The 8,190-nt window shown below is 40.2% G+C and overlaps 1 long non-coding RNA gene across 1 annotated transcript; it reads right to left on the bottom strand.

Annotated features, from left to right (window-relative positions):
- Positions 1 to 1,897: 1,897 nt before the first annotated feature.
- On the bottom strand, positions 1,898 to 2,569 carry LOC112843961 (uncharacterized). The gene is made up of 3 exons (XR_003216528.1): positions 2,481 to 2,569; positions 2,302 to 2,383; positions 1,898 to 2,155 (listed from the first exon to the last, which is right to left on the bottom strand). It is a non-coding gene; the product is annotated as an uncharacterized LOC112843961 (long non-coding RNA).
- Positions 2,570 to 8,190: the final 5,621 nt, after the last annotated feature.

Here is an 8,190-nt window from a genome sequence, read left to right as displayed (position 1 = left end):
GAGAGAGAGGATGTGTGTGAGTGTTAGTAGCAGAATGTACTAAAGGAGACGCTGGCCGTCCACAGCAACCAAGAGAGCTGAACAGCCACTACAATATTCTCCTGAATGATAGGTGTTGCCACTCAGAGAATACCACCACATAAGCGCTGATATAGCAAGAGAAGAAGCTTTTTGTTTCTCTTTTCATCTCCCTTTGTATATTTTAATATTTCTCAGCTTCTGTAAAGTCATTAGGCTGCCACCTGAACTGTGTAGCACCAGTTTCACCCGCGATAGCTCTGGCACAACAATCACTCCATAATAGAAAATGGCAACCAGAACCCAGGCCCCAGGAAAGCTCTGGGAAAAAAGTCCCACCCCTAGCTGCTCTTTTCCAGACAGGACAATGCAGGCAAGACAGCAGACCTGAGAAAAGGCCGCTGCAGGTTATAAACTCTTAATTTTAATTGTGGCCAGAATGCCAGAAGGCCTCAACACCGGCTGCCACTGTAGACAGAGTGCTAAAAATGAAATAGTCCTATTAGTCTACATTTAATGATTGCAACTGAAAAGCTTGGAGTCTCCAAAGCCACTCACAAGAATAAAAGGACACTGTATCACAACTGGTAGGTATAATGATGTTTCCTACACAGCAGCTGGAATTAAGAGGTGGTCACACTATAAATCAAAGTGTGGGTAACCCACAATAAGGTGCAGACATGCAGCCTACCTGTAGCTGTTGTAAAACACAATCAAACCACCTCAAACTACTGACAGCGAACATCATCCTCCAGAGAAGGAGAGAGAAGAAACAAAGCAGAGAGCACAACCCGCCCAACCACACTTTTAATTCAGTGTAGTTCATTTCAATGAAACCTCAGCAGAGAGTTGCTGAGCTAATGAACAACTCGGTTTATTATCTGGATCTTTAAGGTGGATTCACTTGATTTGTGTGTGTTGCAGAATGTGGCATGGTGGAAAAATTAAGAAAACCCCCCACTAAGCATTGGGTTGGCATTATTTTTCATTTTAATAATCGCATGATTTAGTGTTTTTGTGTGAGCTGTGAGGTGTGGAGTGGAGATTCTACTCTAGTCCAGCTGCCAGCTATTTGGAGTACACTGTTGCAGCAGGGAAGCCAGCTGACATGAGACTCCAGTATGAAAAGTGCACATTTTAAACGAAATTATTTTTAACCTAGCCTGGAAGTTTTTGCTTTTAAAATAATCAAATGACACTGGAGGGAGGACTCGTTTAAATCAGGATTCCTGTGGATTTGCTGTGATAAAATGACTGGAGTGGAGATGCTCGGTGTGCTGAGTTCACGGAGGAATAGCCTACTCTGGAATTAGAAAGTAACCAATGAGAGGAAGTTGGTAAAGACTTGGAGAAGAAGAGTTTGACAGTTGAAGTCCCAGGATCTGGTGTGGAAACCTACTCCCTAATAACAGAAGCACTGATAAGGTGGATGGAAAGCCTTTCTCAGGAAAATGCAAGATTGACATGTGTTTGGCTGCTTTTTCTTGTGAGTTACCACTTTTTCCTGTGTGTAGCCAGTCTAACATTTCTAACCATGGCAGCTTTGGGCCTTTGATTGCAGTCCAGAAGTTTGTCTTCAGCCACTAGTCTGCTTTAGAGGAAAAATAAATCTTGTGTTAACCCATTTTCAGTGTGTGTGGTGGTTTCCTTCTGGTCACTATTAGAACTTAACACATTCTTGTAAGGAGGCCATTTTGTGGCGTACATAACGTGTGTTCATGCATCATTACATTGACAACAAATCTTTTTATCTTGCTTGCTTGCTTACTAGGCTTAAAACTGATTCTCAGTCTGGGACTTTATTTATTGTAAACATCACTCTGAGGGGAAAAAATGTGCTGGACTGAATCGCTTTGTGAATTCAGAGTTTAAGAAAGTATAAAAACCTCACATCTGAGGTTAATCAAAAAAGAGCAACAAAACTATAAAGCATACAGTATGTGTAATGCTTAAACAACGTGATATGATACATCAGGATAATACAAAAAAAAATATTTAATAAACAAACACATAATCAGCCCAAAAAGAACTTTGGTTTGAGGTATCAATGCTTTCTTCTCATCAGCACTCACGTACAGGATTTTGAAGATCCACCTTCTAGTTGCTCTTTCACTCAGCCACAGCAAAATTACTCAGTCTGAGATTTAAAAAACAAACAAACAACCAGATCATGTTCAAGAGAAACAAAATTTGAAGTTAAATTAAACTTGAACTAATGCTCAGCATAATAAAATAATAGTAACAACAGTAATAATAAAACCAAAATTTAATTTTAAAAAATACCTTTTTTCAAGTTTCTTTCGCTTGCTGTCCTCTTTTCAGTACTTAGGGAAAGCTTTAAGGTAGTAGCACCACCAAGGTCATGCTGTAATAAAAACAATAATGGAAATGAAGCTGTTAAAGCTGTTAAAGCTGAATGCATAACAGCTGAGCACTGAGTTGAAACAGGTTGAAATTTGCACCTCTTACAAACATCTTGGCCAACAACCAGTGATACTCAGAATCAGTAGGAAAAGCGATTAGATTATATTTTGCTTGTTGCTGCTTCAGCTGCAGGAACACAAACAAATGTATTATCAATATTAACCAATAATAATGAAGGATTCCTTATCAATTTAGTAGATGTGTTCTACCTGGTATGCTTAGCCAACAATAAATCATTTAATAGGACAATGAAAAAGCAATTAATTATTGCTTTCTATAGCAGTAGCTAAGAACCAGTTAAGCTGTAACTTAGCTACAACCTTCTGTCGAAATTTCAAATTGAATTATAAATTATTTAAAGTCATTTGCAAAGTGTAATGTGTCTGTGTGATTAGGCAAAAAAATAAATAATAAGGGAATTTCCTTTCATTTCATCTGCAAATGTTATGCTGATCATGGAGAAAGATCATATCACTTTTGACAGCAGCAGATCCATGTGGGACTGACACCATTTCAAAATTTGTATTCAAAGAACCAGTTTTCACTCCAATGTTTATAAACAGTCTGGAAAACGAACATAGCTTGAATTGATTTCGAGCACTATCTTAGCAACGTGGAAATGTTTTTGTTTGTAACAAGTTGAAAAACCTCTTTGATAATAATCACAAGATACCTAGAAACCTCTCCTGTAAAGGCACACTGGGAGCCTGGTTTTGAGTGAGGCATGAAGGAGGAGATAATCGGCTCAGCATCAGTTATTCAGATTGGGGTGTCCTAATAATCCACATGGATCCACGCTTCTTATGGCCAATTCATGCAAAAAAAAGTCCACTGCTTTTCAGTTGTGCAGTAGTCATAGTAATACAAAAAAAATTGTGCACCACAACCTCCATCTATCATCTGGCGCCTTATTCTATCATTTTTGCTGAACCTCGATCTGAATGTTGTTGATGTATAATTTAGTATAGTTTTACCACCCCAACAGTCACTGGCTTCATGTGTTACATTACTTCACACTTTCACCTTCATATTTTTGTTCTTGAACTCTACTAGAGTAACTTTGCATGACTGATAGTTTAAAATATTACAGCTTTCTGATACTTGTCATCGCTCCAACAGACATCACATAGGCTAAAACAGCTTTCTCCTCTCTGAAGTGACCTCTTTTGCCATTTTCCATTTGTCTAGATGTGGTGAGCCCACTGTACCTGTGGTTTTCCTTTGAGAACCAACAACAGGGTCTTCAGCTGCTCTTGCCCTTCTATTTCAGCATCTTTCTCCCCTGATGACAACGAAGAGGCATTTCCTCCCACTCACTGCTTCTCCCTTTTTCTTTGTACACTCCAAATAAGGTTTAACATCAAAACTGTTTCTGAAACACACTCAAACAAACCTGTCTCTCACCAAAGTAAAATCAGGCTGACCATCATTTGTTTTTAACACAGTGGGTGATGAAATTGAGCCCACATCTCCACCTAGTGGACAGAGAAAGAGCTACAGTTTTACATTGTACTGCATTTACCCTTCCTCTTGTGTTAGGGTCGGCACTGACCCGTTTTAAATTTTAAATGCATAAAAGAATCACATAAATTTGTTTATTGCATCAAGGCTTTTTGACTTTTACAGGAACCTCTATTTCAGCAAAATAAAACAACAACAAAAATCTTTTCACTAAATCATGAAATGGTCTGGCTGAAATTATGACCTTTGTGTTGTTAGGATCGGCCCAGTTATAATAATACAATTGTAAATCAATAATTAGAGCCAAAACTGAAATCGTAACTCCACTGTCAGCTGACACACTGACAGCCAGCTCATCTCCTAATCATGTGAACTTTAGGGGATTCTCATTTTGTTTGTTTTGTTTTTGTGCAGGTATACTGGAGAACCACGCAAAGCACCTCATGATGTACATGGCAGGGCAGCTGCTGCAAATCATTAAAACGTAGAATCCTCTACGTTTGAGGATGTCTACATTAAACTGGTTGGTTCAGACGGGAGCCCACGAACGCAAATCCCAAGGAAGTGGATACCATCTCTCAAAGAAACAGTAGGTCTTGAAATCCACATGCGTTTTTAATTTTGTTTCATGTATCCTCAACCTTGGCTAAATAAGATTAAATATTGATTTAGCACATTAAATACTGTGAAACTGAAACATACACTTTCATTTTTCCCATTTTCATAGTAACTGTACTCTAATTGTTGTAAAGTAACAACTAAGTTCTTATCATAAGCACCTAAAGCTGAGGTTTTTCTGTCATTACTGCAGGAGTCACACTTAAGTATATTCTGCCCCAAATCCCTTGGAAAGCTGGTGCTGGTAGAGTTACAGAAACAGAACAGGTTTTTTTAAGACTCTTGGCATCCTGCTAAGGTAGAAGTGAAATCCCCTGAGGGACACACCTACCACTTTCCCGTCTACCATTGGATCACTGACAATGAGGTGCACTACATCAGAGAGGGCACAGGTTTGTGGAAATGCTCTAGTCTGACATCCTTTATGCATTTCACTGACAGCAGCTGTAAATAATTGGATTGACAGAATTCAAATTACACTGTGTTTTAAAATAATTTAAAGTCCACTGTTTTATTTAATTTGAAGCTCTCAGTCTTTGAAGGCAAATGTTCTGTTGACGGATTTAAAAGATCCCGGATACCGATATAAACAGTGTTGGGAAGGTTACTTTTAAAATGTATTCCATTACAGAATACTGAATACATGCCCCAAAATGTATTCTGTAACGTATTCCGTTACATTACTCAATGAGAGTAACGTATTCTGAATACTTTGGATTACTTAATATATTATCATGCTGTTTACAACTACGTGAATGTACTATTGCTGTGATTTATTACTGTTACTGAAGGTCCGCGGCTCCGAACAGTAGTAAAGGGACCTCGGGCTAATACAGTGGGTTCCGTGTCGGGCTGGTAGCCGAAAAATAGCTTTACTTTGTTGTCTGGGTCAACTTTGCTTGCCAGAGACAGAGAGAGGCGTTGAAAGGCTGCTCCAACGGAACTTATTTTTTCCGGAGGAAAACACGAATACAGTGTACAATTCAGTCTTAATAGCTTACTTAATAGCTTACTTAATAGCTTACTAGCTTACGCCCCACAGCTTACTTACTGTGGGGCGATCGTGGCTCAAGAGTTGGGAGTTCGCCTTGTAATCGGAAGGTTGCCGGTTCGAGCCCCAGCTTGGACAGTCTCGGTTGTTGTGTCCTTGGGCAAGACACTTCACCCGTTGCCTACTGGTGGTGGTCAGAGGGCCCGGTGGCGCCAGTGTTCGGCAGCCTCGCCTCTGTCAGTGCGCCCCAGGGTGGCTGTGGCTGGACGATCTGATATCCTCGTGTTGGCGTTGTTCCCACATCATCATAATTAATGTTGTTCCAGGGTCCACATTACAAGTAACCAATCACCTTCTTGTGACGTCATACTTTTGCGACTTCGAAAAATACCCGCCTTAAAAAAACAAATGTTCTTCGGGAAACCGCCTTTTGTCCGCCGATCCAGCAATTTCAATTCCTCTCAAGATACTTTTCTTTAATAAACGGTAAGCATAATACATATGTTTTCCTTGAAATGGATAGCTGTTTGTTTGCTAGTGACAGGCTACTTGCGAACCAGTGTTCTCCAGACAGAGAATTGCGTGTCAATGTATTATGATTTATTATGAAAGTACAGGTGAATATAGCTCTCCCGTCAATATATTATGATATATAATAAATGTACAGGTGAATATAGCTGTCATAACAATGTCAGGCAAAATTGCAGTAGCTTCCCTGATCATTTTACAAACATAAGTGAAGAGAATTTGAACTAAAAGGCCTAGACTAATGGTTGTGTGCTGAATCTATGAATCAAACTATCACCTGGAAACATAATTAACTGGTCCATAGCCGTGAAACTGGACATGAGTTCTTGATTCTATGGAGATTAACAGTAATCCAGAAATTTACAAATTTGTCCTGGGCCATCGTGTAAATGTTGTCCCTGGGACATTGTGTTAAAGTTGTCCCTGGGACATCGTGTAAAAGTTGTCCCTGGGACATCGTGTTAAAGTTGTCCCTGGGACATCGTGTAAAAGTTGTCCCTGGGACATCGTGTAAATGTTGTCCCTGGGACATCGTGTTAAAGTTGTCCCTGGGACATCGTGTAAAAGTTGTCCCTGGGACATCGTGTAAATGTTGTCCCTGGGACATCGTGTTAAAGTTGTCCCTGGGACATCGTGTAAATCTTGTCCCTGGGACATCGTGTAAAAGTTGTCCCTGGGACATCGTGTAAATGTTGTCCCTGGGACATCGTGTTAATGTTGTCCCTGGGACATCGTGTAAATGTTGCCAGAGACATACCATATGAAAGTTTAGCCTCTTTTAGCCCCTGTTTGTTTTATATTATAAGTCGCAGAAGTATGACGTCACAAGAAGGTGATTGGTCACTTGCAATGTTGAACCTGGAACAACATTTATTATGATGATGTGGGAACAACGCCAACACGAGGAAATCAGATCGTCTGGCTGTGGCTACTATGTAGCTTGCCATCACCAGTGTGTGAATGTGTGTGTGAATGGGTGGATGTCTGGATATGTAAAGCGCTTTGGGGTCCTTAGGGACTAGTAAAGTGCTATATAAATACAGGCCATTTACCATTTACTTACAAATGGGCTCGTCAGGCACTCTTCTTGGCTGCAGTGGTTATTATTATATTTACATGCTTCCAGCTCCCGTTTTTGCTCCGTGACAGCTCGGACTTTGCCTTTCTCTCCCTCCCTCGCTCACAGACACATAACGTGTATGGCAGTCCATTCTCCCTGCAGCACGGACTACACTGCCCATGAGGCTACATTCTTTAGGGCCATGCCTGTAGCATTCTGCCTTTTAGCTTAGCACAACAACAACAACAAAAAAGCGCTCTCTCACCCAGGAAACATGCAGAGAGAGAGCGCTTCACCCTGTAACCATGGCAACCGTAACGCTGCTGCCTGGAACAACAGAACAGCTGTCAAACTAACCCAAATAATCCTGACCCGCGACAATATGAAACAGGAAAGTACCGCCGTGTAATCCATTTATTTCAACAAATTAACTGTATTCTGAATACCACCTTTTTAAACGGTAACTGTAACGGAATACAGTTACTCATATTTTGTATTCTAAATACGTAACGGCGGTACATGTATTCCGTTACTCCCCAACACTGGATATAAACCATGGTTTGCTAAAATGTATTAAATGCATGCAATGCTACTTTTTTGAGTAGGGTATTAAATTATTACTTGACAATGTTTGGCCAATAGTGTACAACTATGGTGAATGTCAGAGGTACATTTGATTTGTTGATGGATTGTTTGGGGTTGGGAACAAATCCAAGCATGAGTTACTTTTCTTCTGGCTACCTCTCCTGCTGATGAGTGAACAGAGATGTCTTGTGAGGTGTCATACCTACTGTGGGTGTGGGTGAGCCTTAGGGGCCAGGCCCTGCCCACTTCAACAGGGGGCCTATCCTGACTGCACATGAGAAGTATCAAAATAAATATTAAAATAAACAAATGAATGTTTTTCTTCTTTTCTTGAAGGTAAAAGTGATCATAACTGAGCTCTAACCAAACACAACAGCCTATTGACCAGTACCTGTTAAATCTGAGTATGACTTAGTTTAGCGGTTGCACAGCAGAGGACGAAGACAACTCATATTTAATTTAGCATTAATATCGTTATAGTGCACACTGTCATACCATATTGTGC

The sequence above is a fragment of the Oreochromis niloticus genome, linkage group LG23, assembly GCF_001858045.2.
Source record: "Oreochromis niloticus isolate F11D_XX linkage group LG23, O_niloticus_UMD_NMBU, whole genome shotgun sequence".
Classification (NCBI taxonomy): Eukaryota; Metazoa; Chordata; class Actinopteri; order Cichliformes; family Cichlidae; genus Oreochromis; species Oreochromis niloticus.
Note: the sequence above shows the minus strand (reverse complement) of the source record. Positions and strands in the feature narration are given on the sequence as shown.